Source organism: Drosophila willistoni, unplaced genomic scaffold, assembly GCF_018902025.1.
Source record: "Drosophila willistoni isolate 14030-0811.24 unplaced genomic scaffold, UCI_dwil_1.1 Seg526, whole genome shotgun sequence".
Taxonomy (NCBI): domain Eukaryota; kingdom Metazoa; phylum Arthropoda; class Insecta; order Diptera; family Drosophilidae; genus Drosophila; species Drosophila willistoni.
In genome coordinates this window covers 274,066-298,519 of record NW_025814453.1, presented here as the reverse complement: position 1 = coordinate 298,519, position 24,454 = coordinate 274,066, and the positions used below count along the sequence as shown (strand labels likewise).

At 39.2% G+C, this 24,454-nt stretch overlaps 1 protein-coding gene across 2 annotated transcripts in view; it reads right to left on the bottom strand.

Moving 5' to 3' along the window:
- Positions 1 to 24,454, bottom strand: part of LOC6646392 (lachesin) — a 145,138-nt gene that overhangs the window by 96,834 nt on the left and 23,850 nt on the right. The gene's annotated exons all lie outside the window — the stretch shown is intronic.

The following is a 24,454-nucleotide window of genomic DNA, read 5'->3' as shown; positions in this document are numbered from 1 at the left end:
AGTGGGATCAGAGACAAAAACAAGATCAAGGATTCTTTTAGAACAGTTAAGGAAAGAATTAACTGATATAGTGGACATTCAAGTAGGCTATCAAGAAAAACATGTTGAGATGAAGGAATTAAGAAAGATAGATTATCATCAACAAGCCAAGAAATATTAGGCAAGTTAAAATCACCTAAAACTATAAGAACATCCCGATCTTTAAGACGACCAAAAATAGTTCGTAAAGCATCAGCATGGTGCACGTAGATCATGATATCAGAAGCTGGAGGAATATAAGAACAAGAGATATATAGGCTAAAGTTAGAACATGTAACTTCGACGCAAGTAAACTCAACACCTAAGGGGAGATCAATCGGCACCACACTTGAAGACAGATTCGAGTTTACAGCAATGAGTACTCCACCGCCACGACGACCAACACGATCAAGCCTATAAGAAATAAAATTATTAGAAAGAATTTCATTATCTAGAACAGAGGAGTTAAGCCAAGTTTCAGAGAAAGCTAATATGTCAGCTGAAAAGGTTTGGCTATCACAGAAAAGGTTCGACAGCTTGGTAAGAAGACCTCTTACATTTTGATAATGAATGCAAAGACTAGACGTTATTAGTTTTTTGAAGCAGAAGATAAAGTAGGAAGGTGGACAGGCAACGGACGAGAGCGCCCATTGGGCGCAAACTCGTGTACAACTAGGCCCTCTGGCCAAAAATTAGGGTCAACCATAGCTGAGAAGAACTCATTTGGTACTGTAATTTTAAAAGAGGAGATTTCGCGAGGCCTAGAAAACTTAAACTTTTGAATTAAAACCTTAGCAGGGCAAATATTACCAATGTAAGCTGCCACAGACGACTCAGAAGTATCTGGAGCAAGCCTAGAAATAAATAATTGTTTGCGATGAGGCACTACAGTTAGTGGAGGCGGAGGAGCATTGGGATCCGCAAGTGATTGAGAGCCGGCATGATCCTGTGATTGATCAGAGTTTTCATGAGGGATAGATTGAGGTACACCAGGGCTTGTAATGGGTACTTCAATCTGAAAAGAAGAGCATAAAGAGGGACAAGAAGATGGTGTAGGCGAAAGTAAAATCGGAGAGGAAGTAATAGAGAGAGCTGGCGACTGCTTACGAGGCAACTCAAGGGTACATTTCTTGTGCAATTTCTCAGAAGGTGGAACAAATTTGAATTGCGACAATAATTGAACGCTAGAGTCACACTCGTTTGACAGCTGTTTGGCCAGTTTGTTTAAAGAAAGAAACCTTAAACGAAGATCCCTATACATACGGCTAAAATCAAGCTGCTGGCTGGCACAAGATGAGCAAGTCCAGCGCATAAAGCCAAGCTCAGGCTTAGACACAGACAAACCAGAAAATTTGTCGTAGTCGCGGCCATTGAGGCCAGCACATTTTAAGTGAATAAGATTATCGCAGAGCCAACAAGATATTGCTCTATACTGATCATCAAAACGATCAGAATGTTTGCAATTAGGTAGACAACAAGCCATTGAAAAGCCGAAAGAAAGGCAAAAAAATTATATATATATAAGAATATATAGAAAAATTAAATTCACAGCACAAAGATAATATGCTTAAAACATCTATCCTATCCCTTTTAGTTAATAGATTGCTATAGTATTATTTCTTTGTCTGTTTTTTCTATTGTGTATTTGTCCGCGCGATTCGTGCCGTGCGTTATACGGCTGCACCCCTCGGTCGGACGGGTGGGAGGTGGGCAACTTTCTGCTTGGGCTCGAGCGTAACAGGCTTTGTCCTGGTGTCGTAGGAGCCACTTGAACGTACTGCGCATAGTATCGTCAACGTCCGCTAATTTAAATACATACATACACTCACGATGAAAATAATAGGCACAACCCTTAAAATTTAACTTTATTGAATTTAGATTAGCACACCTTTTTTTCTATTACCTTAATCAGCAAAATTTGAATGCAGATTTCCTTATTGAAGTTTTACTTATAAAAATCCTTTAATTTAAAAAAGGGAAAGAATTCGCCTTTGGTTTAATTCGACGAAAGAGTAGATGTCGAACAAGAAGATTAGGAAAGATGATACCAAACCGGAGATCAAGTATTAGGTAAAGTGCTAAAAATTGAAAGAGCCCAATACGAGAAATTCTTTTTGGTAATTGTGCTGACCATCTTGAACACAGGCTTTTAATTTCTAGCACAGATATTACAAGCTACTACCATAAAAATTATTCGTCGGTGTTTGGTAGCAAGTAATCTAAATTTCATTTCTTGTTGCCAAGCACAAAAAAAGTGCTAAAAATTGAAGGAGCTCAAAACGATATATTGTCTTTGGTAATTGTGCTCACCATCTTGAGCAAAGGCTGTCAATGTATATACATACATAGTAGACCTTTACAATAACAAATGCCTGCGCATATTTTGTATAAATAATTACTAACAAATGAACCGCTTTACCTAATTTGTGGTCTACTTTTACCTTTGCATTGTTAAGCAGATAATTTTCGAATAGTGAGATTCCAATTTTTTAGTTAAGATATTACCATAAAAATTATTCGTCGGTGTTTGCAGCCAAAAAAAAAAGAAAACAAATTAAAATTTCTTTCTTGTTGCCAAGCCCAAAAAATTCGGTATTGTCACCCCAATCCCCCTCGCTCGCAATCTGGTACATGCTTGCCGTTTAGTTTGTCCGCATTGCAAATACACACATATGTACATACATACATTCAAACAGAGATTTTAATCTTCCGTTCGTAGTTGTGTTGTTCTTGTTTGCTATCCTAGATTTCAGCAAACTTGGTAGGGTATATAAATTCTTTGTACCGTTGATCATAAATAATCTATATATTTTCGCGGTTATGTTCGCTGAAAAATATATACTCTTATTTAAATCAATTAAAAATAATGCTTTAGATCTTAAAATTTGAGTAAACTACTGTATTGAAACAAATAATTGATGTAGAAAATTTGAAAGTTGCAACAAATCTCAACATCAATAAAGCAACACCTAATAAACAAATAATTATAAAACAAAACAAAAAATAAATAAAATAAAAAATATCAAAGAAGGTTTTTTATCATAGTATTTTACGTGTACAACTCTTTTTCTGCAACTCAATTCATCAATGCACAGACAAAATATCATTTCCATTTCTTCTTCTTCTTCTTCCCTACCCCCTCTTACATGCTTGCTGCGATTGGCACGTATACACATATAGTTTATGTAGCGCTACGTCTGTGTGTGTTTCCGTGTGATCTGATGATTCGAGCAATCACGTAGTTAGCTACTGGCATCGCTGCCGGCAGCGTTTGAGCAGAACCGATCTACATATATTGCCTGTAACTTGTGATCTATTTATTCGATCTGATTAAAGTTTCGGGATCTGATGTTTTTTATAAAAAACTAAATTGGAGTATTCCTATGAAAATATTTGTTTTTTCTTCACCTATTATTCTTCTATAAGTATATTATATAGTGGTCCTAACAATTTTCTTACTTTATCTTTCCCGGGTTATAAGTAGCTCAAATATTAAGTTTCATCACAATAGCTCTTAAGATGGCTGAGTAAAACGCATACGCACCTACGGACGAACGGACATGGCTATATCCACTCAGTTTCTCGTGCTGATCAAGAATATATACACAATATGTGGTCGGTAATGTCTGCTTCTGTGCATTACAAACATCTGACCAATTGTATAATACCCTCTGCAAGGGTATAAACATATAAATAACCAGAGGTCCGGGGCTAACTTCGTTGGAAACTCTTTCCTTACCTATAGCCATCAAAATGGAAAGACTTTTTTTCTACAAAGGCTAAAGTTTGCGAAAGAACAACCTACAATCTTAGCATAGGAAAGATATTGATCAAAGTCACTGTTTTCCACCGATCGTTCCTTTGAGAGCTATATGATATAGCCACCCGATCTTGATCAAATTTGGCATAGTCGTTTATATGTGTAATAGACTCACCAATATTAAATTTCACGACAATAGCTAAGAAAATAAAGTTATTGAGAAAAGTCACTGTTCGTGACTTTGCCGTTTGTACATGCAAAATTTCAGCTCTGTAGCTCCAACGGTCTAGGAGGAGTTTGCGTTGATCCAGACGGACGGACAGACGGTCAGACGGACAGACGGACGGACGGACGGACGGACGGACATGGCTATATGAACTCGTCTCGTCATGCTGATCAAGAATATATATACTTTATATGGTCGGAGATGCTTCCTTCTATGCGTTGCACACTTCTGACCAAAATTAATATACCCTTTTTGCAAGGGTATAAAAACAGCAGTTCGTTAGGTTCGATTTAGCTGAACAAGGAAATGCTTCCTTCTATGCGTTGCACACTTCTGACCAAAATTAATATACCCTTTTTGCAAGGGTATAAAAACAGCAGTTCGTTAGGTTCGATTCAGCTGAACAAGTCAATAAAATTAAAATTAGTCTGACTTTATTAAATTATTCATCTTCCAAGAATGGCTCCTCCAACTGGGACTATCCCCACAGAGTAGGTAAATGTATCAAACGCGTCAGTGATCAATTAAAAGATAGAAGTATTTCGTTTCAAGCCGTAGAGTTGGAATGTAGATTAGAAATGTTGAATACTAATTTCGAGATTGCGCTGAGATATCAAACTCGAGGGGAGACATTTGACTCCGAAGATGAGTACAGGTCAGAGCTCGAAGAGCTCTGTGCATTTCGGCGAAAGCACAACTTAAATCAGAATTAGCTAATTCGTCCGATACCAGAAACCAACTACCACAGATTATTGGGAAGTACTTAAATTTTATTCCGTTGTTCGAAACCCTTGTTCATAATAACATGTCAATTCTTAAAATAGAAACAATTTAATTGTTTGATTTCGTGTCTCTACGATTTCCGATTGTCCTCTATTGATTTCCAAGTCACCGAGGACAATTACGATAAGGCGATCTTAAGCTCTAAAAAAGTTTATAATAACGACTGCCCCATTTTTGTTTTTTTCGCGCTGTTCAGCCTTCCTAAGATGATACATCCATCAGCTGCAGCGCTGAGGAGTCTAGTTAACACTGTCTCTGCCATTTATGACTCTCTTTTGTCAATTGAAGACGAAAGTGACCTTAAATGCAGTTTTAATTTACTTAGTTATGAACAAGGTGGATTCACAAACCAAGCGCAAGTGGGAAAACCAGATTGATTATGCGACAATCCCGGCGTCATCAACATATGTCGGCAGAAGAATGAGCAAAGCATTCGGTAGACGTTGTTAAGTCTGATTAAAGATCTGTTTCAACTAGGCATAATCGTAGCACATTTTCGTGTTTTGTGGCAAGTTGAAGATAAGTGTCCAGATAATTTGGTTTCGCAAATTAAGCCCCGTTTTGTATTTACTATCTTCGGAAGGGTCGCTAAGTGCAAAGCAAAAAAGTGTCGTGTATAATTTTGTTAGATCAAAAACTTCTTCAATCTGTAATATTTCAGATTTTAGCTAAACCGTCTTAAATATATGTATGCCCATTCAAAACATGAGTTCATTGTTCAATCGCACCTGTGTAAACGGAATTAACTAAGAAGTTAATTTTTACGGTACATCGTCTGAAAACAATAATAACAAAATTACACAAAAAATTATTTAATTAAGCTACTTAGAAGCCGAGAAAATCAGAACTAAAATCACTTTGTGTCAGAAACTGACAAAAAAAATTCCCAATCATCCACACTAATTCATTCCACATCAGGTCGTCTTAAGACTTCAAAGCACGTCGACGAAACTTCGTGTTGTATTCGATGCATCATGCAAAGCTTCGTCTCAAGTATCGTTCAATGACTTCATGATGGCGAGTCCCACCATTCAAGAGGAGCTGTACTCTTTGCTCTTGCTGACGTCAAGAAAATGTATCGTCAAGTTATGGTACATGAAACAGATCGAGACTTCCAGCTCGTATTGTGGAGAAAAAACCCAGATGATTCTTTGAAAGTGTTCTGGTTAAACACAATCGCCAGCTCCGCTTCTGGTAAAACGGTGTTTGACAAAGCTGGAAGAGATGATTGAAATGTCACATCTAAAAACTGCTAAAGTTATAAGGTTAACTATTTATGTTAATGAAATGTTGATTGGTGCTGGTCGCATTGAGGATCTTCTAAAAATCACAGGCATTGTTTTGAGTTGACCAAGCGGGTTTAAGACAGCTCTAAAGTCTCCGCTTCCCTTAGCATAGCAACGCCGATAACACTTTGAGATTTAGATTCAACCAAGGCACTTGAGGTCTTTTGGTTACCTTGGGAAGACTCCGAGCGACAAAACGGAACATTCTCTCGATAACACTCGCTATTTGATCCGTTTAAGGTCCCTTAATTATTATAGACGTAGTCGTACAACGCTCAGTACGAACAAGTGGCCCATATGACACCAGGCCCGGGCCTGTTACGAATGACCCTAAGTAAAGTTAATGTTACAAACTCTACCCACTCCGACCTAAGGGCATAGGCGTATTACATATATAAATATAAATTAAACTAAATAAATAGAAAATATTAAATGTAATGAGATAATAGGTTACATATAAAAAGAAAACAGGATAGGTTTAAATAAAGATGATTACAACTAATTACGAGAGAGGAAGGACAAGATCGCAGTTTTTATACCCGGAAGCGATGTTTCGGAACCGATAACGTGCCAAAGTCTGTTGTAGTCACTACATAGTATACGAAAAGGTTCATGCAGAGAATAGTTAGTTGTGCAAGTGGGAAGTATAAGCGGTGTGAAATTGCGGGTCCTTCTAGATGGAACAGAAATGTTAATTTGGCTCAACAGCTCGGAAGAGTCAATCTCACCATTCAAAAGTTTGTAAAGAAAAGTTACACCAAGCATTGTTCTACGATTAGTTAAAGAAGGAAGGTTAATTAACTGAAGTCGACTACAATAAGATGGAAGTTGTACAGTTGGATCCCAGCGCAAATCACGAAGTGCAAAGAGTAAAAACTGTTTTTGTACAGATTCTAATTTGTTTTGATTAAACTCATATTGAGGAGACCAAACACAAGATCCATACTCCAGTATGGGTCGGACTAAAGAAGTTTAAAGTATTTTGGTAGTATGTAAATCTTTGAACTCCTTCGACCAGCGCTTTATAAAGCCAAGAACACTCTTAGCCCTACTAACTGTAGTCGATATATGCTGATTAAAACTAAGTTTGTGGTCGATTAAGATCCCCAAATCTTTTACAACCAAGGAAGTATTATTAATTTTTTCTAACGGGAAATTATTTAAAAAGTAACTCGTTAATTGGGGAGAACCTCTATAAAAAGACATAACTTTGCACTTAGAACAGTTTAGAGACAACAAGTTAGTCCTACACCAACCCTGAAAAGTATTCAGGTCAGCTTGCAAGGTATGACATGAGAGAGAGTCTACGATGCGATTAGCGATTTTTACATCATCGGCATACATAAGAACTCTGGAATTTAAAAGAACGGTGGGGAGATCATTAATAAAAATGGTAAATAATAATGGGCCAAGGTGACTGCCCTGTGGGACTCCCGATTCAACACAAATGATCTTAGAAAGAGAGGACCTAAAAAGAACCCTCTGCCTCCTATTGCTTAGATATTGTGAAATCCAAGCAAGCAGAGCATCCGGAAAGCCAACTAAATTCAGCTTATGTAATAGTAAGGCATGGTTTACCGAATCGAAAGCCTTACTGAAATCCGTATATATAACATCAGTTTGCTTTTGTTTCTTAAAACCTTGGATTACAAAAGATGTAAACTGTAAAAGGTTAGTTGTGGTAGACCTATTCTTGACAAATCCATGCTGGTATGGCGAAAAAATAGATTTACATAAATGCTGTATTTGAGACGTCATAATTTTCTCAAACAGTTTAGGTATCGCTGACAATTTAGAAATTCCTCTGTAATTAGTGACGTCGGATTTATTGCCACATTTGTGAAGAGGTAAAATAAACGAATCCTTCCATATAGTTGGAAACTCGGACAGTGTAACGGACAACTCAAAAAGCTTAAGTAAAGGCGAACACAATGACTCCGCACAAAACCTCAGGACACAAGCGGGAATACCTTCTGGCCCCGGTGAGTATACCGGCTTAATCGTCATTAGTTCCTTAGCTACCGAACTTTGCGGTATAATAGGATTAAGAATACAGTTGGATTTCGTTATAGGATATGGATATATCTGACTAGATTTGTACTTAGTGGATATGTACGTAGTCGAGAAGAAGTTAGCAAATAAATTAGAAATAGATTGATCAGAAGAGGCCAAAACATTATTAAAAATTGCAAACGATGGAACGGAGATAGAATTTCGCTTTGAGTTAACGAAACTATAGAACTCTTTAGGATTTTCGGAGTATTGTAACTTGCAACGTTGTAATTATAGCATTTAGAATATGAAACAATAAAATTCGATTTAGCAACCAAGTAACGAGAAAGATCCGATGATAGACCCGTGATTTTATACTTTTTGTAATACCTAGACTTAAGATTCTTCATTTTTGACAGCCCCTGCGTAAACCATGGTGATTTATGCGTCACCACAGGAGACACTAGGGGTACACAGTCATTATATAATATGGTATAAAATAAAGAAATGGCGGAATTCATATCCGTACAAGTGTATAAATTAGTCCAATCGGTATTAAGAAAGGCATTGTTTAGTGCGACAAAGTCAGTCTTCCGAAAACATCGGGTGCTTACCGTAGGATCACACTCGGAGATGGGCTCGCGGCTGGGAAACTCAATAGATAACTCTAAAGTTGGATGATAGCTATCCTCTGGTAACACCATTGGACTAGTTTTAGATACTTCACAAAAGCTAGGATCAGAAGTAAAAATCAGATCCAGAAATCTGCCAGACGTATAAGAAATCGAATTCAGCTGGGCCAACGAAAGCTCAAGCAGACCATCAATAAAATTATGACACCCAGAGCGCAGCAACGTTTTGCTACCATTAACCGTTGACCAAGTCATAGTGGGCAGGTTAAAGTCCCCTAGGACAATTAATAAGTCTCTGTCAGAAAGTAGTTCAACTATAAATTTAATGGCGGTAACAACAGGTAACAAAAATGGAAAAACGAGTAAAAGATACCTTAACGCATATAAATTCGATAGTACTTGAGACAGGTATTGTTATCAGACCCGATGATAGGGCGGAATCTACAGCAATAAGAACTCCACCACCCGTACGATCAGTACGATCACGTCTAAAAATATTGAAATTAGAGGGTAGAACTGTGGCGTCAAAAACGTCAGGTTTTAACCAAGTCTCAGTAAAGACAATTAGGTCAAAATCAAAAGACAGACTATCTACAAAGAGTTTAGTAAGTTTGGTATTAAGGCCTCTGACATTCTGATAGCCGACAGAGAAGGAAGTTGTTAGTTTTGTGATAGAGTAGAAGAAGGAATAGATAAGGAAGGAGTGGGAATAGATGAGGAAGAAAGAGGAATAGATGGTGAAGGAATCCTTGTTTGGCCCCGTGTCTTCTTTTTTCTGGATGTAAACTCCTTCACAATTAAGCTTTTCGGCCAGAAGCTAGAACTGCAGATACAGTCAAAGAACTCAATTGGAACACTGATTTTAAAAGATGAAATTTCTCTAGAATATGAAAATTTGAACTTTTCTATTGATATATTGGAGACATTCAGCTTAGCCCGAATGTGGGCCATGACATCATCCGATGTAGCATCAGGGAGAAGTCTCGAAACAAAAATGTGTTTTTTAGGTGGCACTCCCACCAATGGTTTCGGCATTGCAGCTATTGCATCAGCTACCGCATTAATTGTAGCATCAGTTGCAACAAGTGGCATTCCGGCACTACTATCACTAGAATCCCTATCGGCAAAATCCATGGGTGTAGATTCTTGCCCAGACAAAACGGACACTACAGACATCGTCTGCTGAATTGGAGTTTGCATTGGTTGAGAAGGGGTCGGAACCGATATAGATGTGGAGACCGGCAAACACAAGGACAAATCAGAAGTCTGTTCTCCTGCCTTCTTACGCTTTCGAGACTCAGTCAGTAGCGTTAAACTACTAAACTGAGACTCGACAGCTTTAAACTCTTGCGAGAGTTTAAGAAAACTGGCGGACAGACTTATCAGGTTATCCTTTGTTTGCCGCATGAAAAGTTCCATTTCATCTTCCACAATACGGCAAGACTCACATCCCCATTTGAGACCCTTTTTATACCCTTGCAAAAAGGGTATATTAATTTTGGTCAGAAGTGTGCAACGCATAGAAGGAAGCATCTCCGACCATATAAAGTATATATATTCTTGATCAGCATGACGAGACGAGTTCATATAGCCATGTCCGTCCGTCCGTCCGTCTGTCCGTCTGACCGTCTGTCCGTCCGTCTGGATCAACGCAAACTCCTCCTAGACCGTTGGAGCTACAGAGCTGAAGTTTTGCATGTAGGCTTGTATATACTGCAGGCGTTGTATATCTCGGATTCAGCCGGATCGGTCCACTATATCATATAGCTCCCATACAAACCGCAAAGTCACGAACAGTGACTTTTCTCAATAACTTCGTTATTTTCTGAGCTATTGTCGTGAAATTTAATATTGGTGAGTTTATTATACATATAAACGATTGTGCCAAATTTGATCAAGATCGGCTGACTATATCATATAGCTCCCATAGGAACGATCGGTCGTAAACAGTGAAATTCTTCAATAACTTCGTTACTTTTAACGCGATTGCTTTCAAATTAAATATTTGTTAGTTTAGTGTATCTGTTAATGACTGTGCCGAATTTGATAAATATCGGGTTACTATATCATATAGCTCCCATAGGAACGATCGGTGGAAAACAGTGACTTTGATCAATATCTTCGTTATTTCCTATGCTAAGATTGTAGGCCGTTCTTTCGTCAACATTAGCCTTTTTGGCTTAAACGTTTTTCCACTTTGATGGCTTTAGGTAAGGAAAGAGTTACCAAAAAAGTTGCAAGGGTATACAAACTTTGACGCGGTCGAAGTTAGCCCCGGCCCTCTGGTTTTGATCTAAAAGATCTTTTACCCTGCATGTAAAGCCGGCGCACTTAACATGTACTGTAGTTTTACACAACCAACAGTAAATAAAACTATTTAGGGGTGGGGCGGGCTGCAAGCAATTTTTAACCGAACAGACAGGCATTATGAGTTAATTGGATGAATTAGTAACCAAACAAATAAAAATGAGATATGTATTGGTATTAAAATATATAACTCACTCTGAGGTCCAGAAATAATAAGAAAGCGAGATATTGAGGGTGTACAAGGGTTAAAAGATAAAGAGAGCACTATAGAGTCTAAATTACAGACACACAACAGACTGCAGTATGAGCGCAAATAACGGCGACAAGTGAAACGAAAACGAGAGAAAAAAAAAAAAAGTTAAAGAGCGCGAGCGCGGGAGCTAGAAATCACAAAAACAAAAACACTGCAACAAGAACTCACAGAAATTTCAACACAACAACAAATGAGCGTTGCTTGTGATTTACAAGAAAGAAAAAAAAGGTGGGAAAGAGAGAAAGAAAAGAAAAAAACCAACAAAGGTTTTAACAGAATTAAGGTTGTTAAAAATTATTAACACAAACACACAAAAACGCAAACGAGTGATATGGTGCAAGTTAGATTTAATATTATAATTATAATTTTCGATCGCGATGCCGATAACACAAAATAAAAAAAAATTATAAAATCAGTTAAAACGCGGGAGCTTAAAAAAAACACGTCCATCTTCCTCGAGAGCGTTGATGTATTATTAGAGTAAAAATCTTAATGCAAGACCTATTGCTTAAAGGATTTGAATGGGACAAATCAACTCCAATGAATTTAAAGACAGCGTTGAATGAAATAAAAAAAACTAAAGTGAATGGCAAGAAAATGAAAATTCCACGATTCATCCACACAGAACATTAATCAAAAATATAAATTCATAGATATACTTCATTGTAGCTCCCCTCAAGACCAAAACAATGCCTAGACTAGAGCTGTGTGCCGTGTGTGTTCCTGCTACACCCATTGGATAGGGATATAATTTGATTAAATAGGTTTTGTTTAAAGTTTGGATGGTAGCGCTGATATTAGATTTGTAGGGAAGAGGCGCTGTAGTTGTAAAGTTCACTGTGGTACATTCTAGGAAATTCATATTTTCTGCTTCTCCGTTAATTATTAATTTCTTTTCCCTAAAATCAACTATTGCTCCAAAATCTGACAGTCGTCGTTGTATTAATGATTTCTAAAACACCCTTTGATTTTATGACCATGAAGTGATTTGACATAGAATTTAAGACAATTCTTGTATTCCTGCTCTCGTGCTCTATACGTACGCATAGTGGTTGGGCTCGTATGGAGCGAGCGGCCAAAAATGCTTATAGTGAAAATAAAAATATAAAAAATGTTTTAATGTGCAAAAAAAAAGGAATAAAAAAAAAATCGTTCACAGTCATCCCTATCTTAAAGTTAGACCCCCTCTTTTACTTATTCTAGGGAGAGTTAACATATTTATTAAAAATTGACTTGTATTTAGGTAGTAACTTTCATTGAATGTTATGAAAGGATCGGATGAAAGTAGTAAACGATTAAGGCTTTATTTGTTGCTATTTGAGAAATTTTTGTATGTCGGTTTTTCTCGATTCAGCAGCTTCCTCAGACAACTCAACAATCAATACCACACCATATTTAATAATGGATGGTCAATAAATCAAAATTTTATGAACTTCCTATGAGTTTAAGGTTACAAACAGGATCGGCAACTACAACTCTATAATGCGCTTTTCTGTAAGGTTCAATAAACTTAAAAATTCCTTGATTCACTAATAGTACTATTTTCCGGATAACATTTCGTTTTCTCTTTCTAAATATTATCATAGCTAGAAAAAGCTCTCTAGAAAGTTTACTATTGACAAACTCTCTTATGAGCAAATATTGATGCAGTGCTAAATTCGCTTCCAAGATAAGCGAAATAACTTCATTAGCGCTTGCAGGGGAAATTGTTTCTCGAGCAGCATCAGCGCGTAAATATTGAGCAGCAGACTTATCCAAGACATCCGTCTTTTCTTTGTCCGGCTTGAACACTCACAATATTATATTTTTTAGGTATGTACATTGGACTTAAATGAAAACACTACGTTTTTTGAGAGCCAATGCAAATACTTTTTTAAAACAAATGTTTTATTTTGTTTGCAGTCACGCCAAAATGCGGCAATTCTCTTGCAGTATTAAGTAACGCGTCTTTCCAATTGATCAAAATATTCAGTTGCCACTCTATAGCCATCATTTTCTTTTTTCTATTTTTCTATTTTTTCAAAAATTTGTAAATTCTTTAATCTTGATTGAACTTTCACCTGTCTCGGATCGCCACTTATTATATATGTATATGAATACGGCTAAATTCGCATTCGTATGAAGCTACTATACAAAAAATGAATAATAATATAAATATATAATATATTTAAAATATTTATATTTAAAATATAAATACATACAAACTGAGAAGAGAAGAAAAAAAGAAAGAAGCAGCAAAAAAAGACGAGAATTGAATAAAACTCGGTTTTTTTTTTGGTGATTCTGCCGATTTGAATGCCGCCTGAGGATCGGACGGCAGACCGTAAACCAACCGCTCAGACCCGGGTGGCGCTATTTGGTCGCATAAAGGCAAGACACGTTACATTCGTGTCAGCTGTGGAGTTACGTGAAAAATGCTTAAGAAAATGACACAGGCTCGGAACAGCTGAAAGGCTGAAGACAGCAGCGATTCCATTATTGCTATAGCACAATTAGTGGAGGCTGTGAAAAAAAGATAGACCGAATGTGCGAGGCCTTGCAACGCTCCTTTATAAGTGCACAGCCTACAGCGGTGTCGGGTCTGTTTCGCCGCCGGAACACACCGTTTGGAACGGGTCACCCCAACGAAAGCAGGACGCGCTGCTATGGGACGCTTCCACCACCTACGGACGCGATCGCCTTTTGTCCCACAATTTAACACAAGTTTGTTGCCGTTTTTCGATGGAAGTAGATCTTGGGGCGAATTTCAGCGACTGGTAGACATGGAGGCGAATTACTATCAGTAGGCAGAGGTTGAGAAATATTTGGCACTGGTGTAAAATCTGCGCGGCCGCTCTTCAACATTTTATTGCACCTTGCTTACGCAACCTACACTCACGTACTCGCTTTTAGCGCTATTCTGGGGCCTATGTATGACCAGATTCTGGTGCAACAATTTATTGGCGGTATGCGCGAAACTCCGCTACAGGGAGTAGTAATCTCCAGTCGGCCGAGTTAGCTACAAGAGGCATTAGACATAGCCATGCGAGTGCAAGCCCAGCTTGAACACACATGTAACTATGGTTGCCGTCCCAACAAATATATGCGCTAAATGTCCTACAGAAGTAAACCGGAAAACTGCTGCTATTTTAAATGGCCGTCATGTAACTGGAAACCTATCCAAGCTACGTATTCGCCCGTACGAAATGCTTAAGACACTTTACATTTACACGCAAGCCCCTGATTCATCGATTTGTCCTGGTAAACGACTGTCAATATTGGTGGATACCGGCGCGGCAGTCTCGGTATTGAGTTGGCGAGATGTTCAGCAGCCAATACGAACCTCACCATACCAGGTAACCATGTATAGTAAAGCGTCGTCAACGCTCACCTCCACACAAGAACCTATGGTAGAGTTGCATGTGCTGCGCAAGACCCTGATTCATCGATTTGTCCTGGTAAACGACTCGACGCGTACACTGCTGAGTACTGACTTTGGCTAGAACACAAAGTCGTGATCGGCTTTGATAAGATGCACTTAAGATTCATTATCGAAGTGGTACACAACATGGTAACTCTGACGGCATCTCTCGCTGACCATGAAGCGACTGTCCCACATGCTAGAGAGTCGAAAGAAAAAATGGAGTTGCCGTGCTGTTTACCAAAGTCCTATTACCCGACCTTCGTAAGGAGCAAGAGGCCGACGAGGCCCTCGCTAAGGTGTTCGATTGGATGAACAAGGCCGAACGACCGCCTAATACTACATTGTGGGGCCTGAGCCTGGAAATAAGAGCCTTGTGGCATCTCTGCGACCGATAAGCTGTTCATGAAATAGGGGTGATTAACATAAAAAACTCAGAGAACATACCGGTAGCCCTTATGCCCCGCTCATTGGTAGATGACGCTGCACCATCCGCAACGCACGAAAAAGACCACCTCGAAGAACCGTTTGTCGCCTACAACCAAGCCTAATGGGCTCCCCTTTTGATCGTCTAACGATTGCCAATCTAGGACCAACTACGCCTTTTGTGCAATGAATGTGCAGCCATTCCGGACCAGATAGCTGAAACTGTACCTCGAGTATTGGTACAAAAAGTCTAACGTCGATTTGGCGTTCCATTAGTCCTAGGCTATGATCAAGGACACAATTTTGAGGCAGGGGTCTTCGAAGCCTGAATGCGGGTGATGACTCTTGAAAAGACAAGTACCCCGCCGCTGCATCCACAATCAGACGGCATGATGCTTTAATCGCACGTTGCTAGATTACTTGGCGAAGTTTGTATCTACCAGCCAGCATGATTGGGTGGAGTTACAGGTCAGCGATTGACGAGAGCTCCAGTTATTCGCCCTCAATGATAACTTTTGGAAGAAAACTTAGGCTGCCTTACAACTGCCAACTGCTAACGGCCGTCCAGACTAACAAAATCCTCTACGACCTACGGTCACACCCTCAGGAATTCTGACCCGTCAACGATGTATGGCTATATTCACCTAGCCGAAGAGTAGCCTAAAGTTACAAACCGATTTAATTAGACCCGCTATTATTCAATATTCAAATCATTACGCTTTTTACTACCCTTGCGGAATGTAATATAAAATTGGTCAGCCAATCTACTACGTGATTGCTTAAAATCCACAGAGCAGCTGAGCACACCCATACACACACAGACGCAACGCTATAACGCTACTGTGTGTGTATGCGTGCCAATCACAGCGTGAAATGAAAATGATATTTGGAATGTTCTGTCTGTGCAGTGATGAATTGAGTTACAGAAAATGAGTTTGGAACAAGTAAAAATATTATAGCCAAGGACTGCAAGTGTATATAATAAGCATAGTCGAAGTTAGCTTCTTTGATATTTTAAATTGTTATAATTTTTGTTTCCAGTATCACTTTCAAGATGCTCACGCTGCAGTGAGAAGTAAAGTTTTTATCCGTTATTCTTAGAGAGCACAGCAAAAACAGCTGATTAAAAAGTTTGATGTGTGATGAACTAATGTAGACACTTTTTATACCCTTGCAGATGGTATTATAAAATTGGTCAGATGTTTGTAACGCACAGAAGGAGACGTTTCCGACCCCATAAAGTATATATATTCTTGATCAGCATGAGAATCTGAGTTGATATAGCCATGTCCGTCTGTCCGTCCGTCCGTCCGTCCGTCCGTCCGTCTGTGCGTATGTGTTTTACTCAGCCGTCTTAAAAGCTATCGGGCTGAAATTTGTTTTCGGGGTTTTTTATTACCCGGGAAAAATAAAGTATGAAAACCATCAGGATCGGACCACTACTACTACTACATATAGGTCTAGAAGAACTAGAAGAAACATTTTCATAAAAATTGGAGTATGCTATGAAATTTACATATGTGATTATATTGGATATAAAACTCCAGATCCCAAAATTTGAATGTGATCGGATAAATATAACAATATAAGTCAATATAATAATCGGCTCTGCTCCCAGCTCTGCCGGCAGCGCTGCTTGCTGTCTACTACGTCTTTCGTCATCAACAGAGTACATGCATACACACACAGACGAAACGCTACATGAACTGTATGTGTATGCGTGCGTTGCTTTGCTTTGGGAATGAGGGAAGAAGAAGAACAAATTGTAGTATAAAGAATAAAAGAGGAAAATAGTTTTGTTTGTATATTGATGAATTAAGTTGCCGAAAACAAATTTTGAACATGTAAAATTATTATTACCAAGGACTGCAAGGGTATATAAACTTCGGCATAGCCGATGTTAGCTTCTTTGATATTTTAGCGATAATTTTATCTTTCTTTTGGTTTATTTGTGGTTTGTTGGGGCCACCACTGCAGTGGTGCACTGTGCACTGCAGTACGGTAGCAAGAGATCGCGTCTAAAAAGTGTATTTGGTCCTCTACCTGCATATACAGTTTAAAATCTTCTACGAGCTTTTCTCCTTCCTGGCTATATTTCGAGCTAGTTTGCTCGTGATCTTTCACAGATAAATCATTTACTGCGCTTTTTGACTTGTAGCTGTGTGCTCGATTCATGTGGTTGTTGTTTGAAACGTAGTGTGGAGTCTGCGACTATTGGTCGCACCCGGGCTCGCGCTATTAGAGTTCTGTATACAGGAGCCTGTCGTTTATTATAATGCAAATTTTTTTTTACTGGTGGCACTACTGAAAAAAACTTGCATTCTGGTTTTGTAGATTTTTTGAATTCTGTGTTCTTTAACCAGTGGATAGCTGTCTGCAAACTGAAATCTTTCGTGATTTTGGTCGACCTCCTGAGCTAAAGCTAAAGGAAGATTCTATGGTCTGTAATGTTAGCACGTCTCGCCTATACTTTTCGTAAAGTGAAGCGGCCAATGGTCCATCACAAGACACAAGCGTGTTGTAAGTAAAGTCAGTTTTTTTTTAACTTCGTCTTAACACTGCATGTGCGTCATGTTTGCCTGCCAAAGGGTGGACAATTCTTGCTCAATAAGATACTCTGATCTTTTGTTAGCGTATGTGAAATCTAGTCTGTAAACTATTGCACTGAAATTCCGTGGGGTATTAAATGACGCAAGCACGGTGTTCGCCAGTTCATCTATTTTATTTATTTAATTAAGTCAACTAACACAGCAGTCGACGAAAAAGCTTAAGCTTAGCTTTATACGCAAATAAACATCCCCGACCCGGAGGAGGTGTTTTATTTGCACAAGGTGCCAGCTATGCCCTGATTCACAGCCAATGTTAAGAAAGTTAAGAGTTGCAAGCAATGCAATATCCAAAATATATTCATGGGTTTCGTTGCAGATTATTGAAAAGTATAGAGCGAAGTGAAGTGACAGAAAGGTAAGGTGAGATAAGGTGAGAAAGGTTCCTAAAAGATTGGCAAAGAACTCGAAAAGGTTAATGTATAGAGTAGTTAATGCGACATATACTAAGGTGAACAGGAAAAATATCTTCAGGTCTGACGTGAGGGAATACAAAAATGTAGAGTATATTGTAGATTAGTTAAAGTGACTTCACCGTTGATTTTGATGGGAAAGGTGGACATACGTCTCCTGGAAGAAAGCCGCAAATGTCAGTTTATGAAGATAATAAATAATATAACCATTTCAGGTGCGGCATTAATACCTTTCTCAACAGAGATGATTAACGCGATGGATTTTTTCCACATCTAGAAAGGCTTTTTTCATATTTGATCCACGATCAGTGTTGATTATGGAATTGTCCACTGAGAGCTTGTATTGAAAGCGTTTTAAGATTTCTTCTTTTTTTGCCCGAATGTTTGCAATTAGTTATTGCAATCAAAATTATATACTTGTACATTAAGTTAAAGTACCTGAACAAGACATTTTCTTCATGACTTCATCGCCATGAGCCGATCAACGAGTACTCCTTGTTTAACATAATGCACAGGGTAGGACAAATATGATGCTTTCAAAAAGTTATCTGTCCATATGTTGCTAAAGATGACACATCCAAAAGCTTTATTTTTAACAATTTCCTCTTTTATGGGCCAAATTGTTGTTGGATGTGGTAACAATATTCTTACGTCAACATTGGACCATAAATGGCAAAAACAATAACTTAAAATAATGTAAATTTCTTCTTTCAAATCTGCTATAATTTTAAATGGACGGCAGTTCTGAATAACTCGTTCAGTAACAACAACAAAGCCCTCTTGCATTGTTTCTGATTTTACATCAATCGTGAAAGCCTTTTTTTCAATTAATTAAACTAAATTAAAGCTGAAAAAATTACACAACATTTATAAATAGAACACAAAAACAGAGACTTTTAACAAAGTATGAAAAAACAAGTTATTAATTGCAGTACATATAATATATTTTTGACTAGAATAGGCTCAAGGAGCCTTGCTGAAGTGCCGTATTTTATTGGATAGCGCCTCAGACTTGTCATTCATTTCGGAACGGTGCGTACAGACGTTGGGGCTTGCACGTTCGCCATTTCGAGTTGCCACATCGGGCATCTCAGACGTCAAGGCAGGAATAACCAGAGGTTTCTGCTCTCTCCAGATGATGTCTCGTGTGTCGAGTCATTGCATCGATATTAAAGCTCACATTTTGGGAAAGATCACCTCACCATTGGCACGTAAAAACATTGATGCTTCATCACTGTCGGTATTTAATGGATACCAAATGGCTGACCGTGACTTCAGAACTAACGCTTCAATCGACATTTTGCTGGGCAATGATTGCATTTGGTTAGTTCTCACCGGAGAGAAGTTATGCGATGGTCAAGGGCACCCTATTGCAGTTAACACAATATTTGGATGGGTAATCACATCGGTATACACTTCAAGATTGCAAACATCATCTACGTCATTGCTGACTACGGCTAATATAGATGGACTACTGCAAAGATTTTGGGAACAAGAGGAAGTTCAATCACATACAACTGTAAACGAAGAGGATGAAAAGGTCGAAACGCACTTCCGGTGCACCCATAGCCGCAACTCGAATGGAAGATACATAGTCGATTTGCCCTTCAAGGAACAAAACCCACAATTTGCGGATACATTTCAAGGAGCGAGATCGCGCTTTCTCGCAGTCGATCGTCGTCTAATGAAGGATGCCAGCTTGAAGTTAAAATATACTCAATTTATGAGAGAGTATATCCAGCTGGGTCACATGAAGGAAGTAGCTGCAGACGAAGACACAAACGTATGTAAGAAGTCATTCTATTTGCCACACCATCCAGTCATAGGCGCCAAGCTGCGGGTGGTGTTCGATGGATCATTTCAAGATCGGGATGGACGATCTCTTAACGACGCACTTCACATTGGCCCATGTATACAACGCAACCTCTTCAACGTTTGTCTGCGTTTTCGAATGCACAGATTCGTATTTTCTGCGGACATCGTCAAAATGTTCAGACAGATTTTAGTGGCCCCTGAACATCAGAATTTTCAACGAATCCTTTGGAGAGAAAACCCTGAGGTACCATTGAAGCATTACAAGTTGACCACAGTCACCTATGGCACAGCATGTGCACCGTTTCTGGCAGTTAGAGTGCTGGAACAACTGGCAACTGATCACGAATACGAGTTTCCAAGGGCGGCTAGGATACTTTTGGATGATTTCTACGTCGATGACGTACTGACAGGAGCCATGAACGAACAAGAACTGCTCGACATTAAGGAAGAGCTGATACTCCTTATGTCCCGGGCACAATTGGAGCTAAGCAAATGGGTCTCGAATAGTAAACGAATTGCCAGCAACGAGGGAAATGAAATCGATTTCTCAAAGATGGCAGCAAAGGTGCTTGGGCTGCATTGGCTTCCTGGAGAAGACGTCCTAACATATAAGGTTTCATTATCGGAACATATGACTTGTACGAAGCGACAAGTGCTGTCTGACACGGCACGCATCTTTGACCCACTCGGCATTTTGGCGCCAGTGGTGATCAAGTTTAAAATTCTGCTCCAAGAATTATGGCTGCTTAATCTGGATTGGGACTCGGAACTGCCAACGAAGCAAGCGCACTTATGGCAAACATTCAGAAAGGACATTTTCACGTTAAGGAACCTGAAGATACCTCGATTTGTAGACAATCAACCCGATGACATCGAACTGCATGGATTTTCAGATGCTTCGTTAAAGGCTTACTCTGCTGTCATTTAAAAACGTGTGACACACCTAGATGGAAGCATCAGAGTGGCACTCATTGCAGCTAAAACAAGAGTGTCACCATTAAAACAGAAGTCGTTGCCACGATTGGAACTTTGCGGAGCTCTACTATTAGCTCGTTTATTTCAAGCAGTAAGGTCTGGTCTGCGCCAGAAGGATGTTAAGATACACGCATGGACCGATTCTACAATCGTTTTGTCATGGCTTTCGCATCAACCCTGTAAACCTAAAACATTTGTTGCCAACCGAACGGCAGAAATACTAGAGACCATACCACGTAGCGCTTAGAGACATGTCAGCACTAAAGAGAATCCTGCGGATTGTGCATCACGAGGCATGCTAGCGAGTGATTTAATTAACTTTGATCTATGGTGGAAGGGACCATCTTGGCTGCACGACTGTACACTATACTCAGAGACAATGAATAGACCAACAACTTGCTGCTCAATTCTCAAGGCAGCAGCAGAACTTGAGTTCAAAACCAAAATCTTGACAACCATTTCCAAGGATATTGAGGATTCCCCATTTGAGGTACTACTCGGAAGGACATCATCTTGGATCAGACTGGTTTGAGTGGTCGCATATGTATTCCGCTTCGTTCATCGAATCAAATCAAGCAAGTCTAAATATTCAGGACCTCTAAAGTTCGATGAAGTTACCAGAGCAAGGAAGTTTTGCCTACGACAGGCACAAAATCAATTCAATGACGATAGACAGCTGCCTTTGAGGAAGCAATCTTTGGAGCGACGATCAATTTTAAGCAAACTATCTCCCTCCGTTGACGAAGATGGAATTATACGTGTGGGTGGACGTTTGGAAAGGTCGCAATTGCCTGCAGATGCCAAGCATCCAGTAGTTTTGCCGAAACAACATCGCCTTGTGGAATTGCTGCTGAAACATGAGCATAAAGTCAATCTTCATCCAGGAGTTTCAGCAATGTTTGTAATAATTCGCCAGAAATATTGGATCATTGGCGCACGAAATCTTATTCGACGTATCATACATGAGTGTTTAAACTGTTTTAGAGAGCGCCATCACACAGCAAATCAGTTTATGGCCAATTTACCGGCTGTTCGAGTGCGACAAGCCTTTCCATTTAAGCATACTGGATGCGATTATGCTGGACCTATCTTGTTGAAGGTTTACAAGGGACGAAACCCCAGGAAGGAAAAGGGCTACATTTGCCTGTTTGTATGTATGGTTACTTCAGCTCTTCATCTGGAGCTGGCCACTGATCTCAGCACCGACACATTCTTGGCGGCATTAAAACGTTTTATGGCTCGTCGTGGGAAATGCTCCCAAATGTATAGCGATAACGGGCGTAACTTTGTTGGCGCAAAACGTGCACTAGACGAAATGGTACAGCTTCTCGCTTCACGCGAGCACAATGACGTCGTTTCGAAAGCCCTTGCGGATCAAGGCATCAAATGGAATTTTATTCCTCCATATTCACCACACTGGGATGGTAAGTGGGAGTCGGCAGTACGCTCGGTCCTCCACGAACGTCCTCACCTTTGAGCAGATGCAAACACCGCTCTCGCAAATAGAATCTGTCGTTAATTCGCGACCATTGTGCACAGCATCGGATACTGAAATTGCCTACCTGTCACCGGCACATTTCTTAATTGGCAGAACATATACATCAGTTCCTGAAGACAGCTATTTGCAGATTCCGACTAATCGATTGAGCTACTGGCAGCATGTTCAAGCAATGCTTCAAGGATTTTGGAAACGTTGGCATCAAGAATACTTGACATCGCTACAACAGCGCCCGAAATGGACCACCAAGTTACCAAACATTGCGATCGGTAATCTTGTACTGATCAAGGACTCTAACGCGCCTCCATCGGCATGGCTCTTAGGACGGGTAACTCAAGTGTTCACAGGAGATGATGGCCTCGTCAGAGCGGTTCAGGTTCTCACCAAATCAGGAGAAGTCACTCGCCCTATCACAAAGATTGCAGCCCTACCGGGTTCAGAAACGGAGTTTCAGGGGGGGGGGCGGTATGTTGAGGAACCAATTGTCATTTAACTTACATTGCTATACGCAAGCAAGGAAAAGACTCATGAATGATCTTGCACATCTCACAATTCTTTTGTTTTTGTATTTTCTCTTAAGTTTTCTAGAATATACTGGCGCCAATCTGGTATGCTCTGTCACTCTTTATAAACCTATATGACCTACGTAGTTGCGTAAGAATTGAAAATTTAGTAACAAGCAAGCAAACGAACGATCAAGACGTGTTCTGGCAGTGGCAGACACAGTTCAGTAACATTGAAGGAAAAATAAAGTTAAGTTCTTATGAGATATTAAACACAGTGGTTTATTGTTCATCAATACTCTTGGAATCACTTATGTACATTGTCGTTTGGGATATTTTTTTTTCTCCTTTCATTTTTGCGACTACACCGTTTTGGCAATAGAAAGAAAAGAAATTCACAAAATGTGACGACGGATACTTGATTTATCCTAATGCTTCCACTTTTGCCTAATTACTCTTTTTTTTTTAAGCAGTATTCATTCTCACTCAATTATCTTTGTATTAGTACCGAAACCATACAATACTCATACACACACTACCTCACACTACGTTCATGTATATACCTCTACAATTCGGTTGTTCTCAAGTTCGAACCCCGACGTAGGTGGAGTTTCCCTCTGATGAAGCAATACTAAAAGGTAGTTTCTTTCACTCACTCACTTTTATTCTATTCGAGTGTACTACATTTTAGTATTATGTGAATGTAACTGTGCAGGTACATAGTTCCGTCGGGGATAATGGAAACGATTGTGGATAACGAATAATTTTTTCACTATGAGCCTCTCACTCAGTCACTTTTATTCTTTTCGAGTGCACTACATTTTAGTATTATGTGGATGTACTCGTGCAGATGTCTAATAAGGATAGGTATACATTGGTATAAGTTCACCTCCCCAAATAGCATTGTCTCTGCCAGACCATCCTTCTATGTTCTATGTAATAACCTATTCATCGCAAATATATCTATATACCTCTGTAAACTAGATAAATCTCAATAGGTTATGGGCCCAGCAACACTTCCACTGCGCCAATAAGTGAAATAAATTCTAGAAGGAATTTTCCTTTTTGTGTCTCGCCTGTGTGGCACAAAACTGCTGTTTTTTTTACGGTGCTTGTGTAGTTTTTCGGCATAAAGAAAAAACTGAAAAATAAGTATCGCAAGTGTCCTTATAGATTCATTAGGGAAAAAAGTTTGATACTTGGAAAAATCGAGTGAAATCTATCTTGATGAAGAATGAAACAAAGAAAATGCTGAGAAATTGGTGCAAGAAGATGGTAAGACTGAAGTCTTTGGTTTTGCTGATATTGAACACCGGCGACGACATGAAAGATCACGTCGACAAGTTTTTTGACATTGCAGACAAAATAAATGAAACTGAAATAATGGACATAATTTATCTGATTTCAATCTTGCTATTGTTAGCATTTAAGAAGAGAATGAAACATTTCAAATAGCAATTGAGTCGCAGGACACCTTAAGCATTATAGGTAAAAAAGAAACGTGAAATAGAAACAAAGGGGCACTGATAATAAATAAGAGATTTGACCTAGTCGGTCCCAG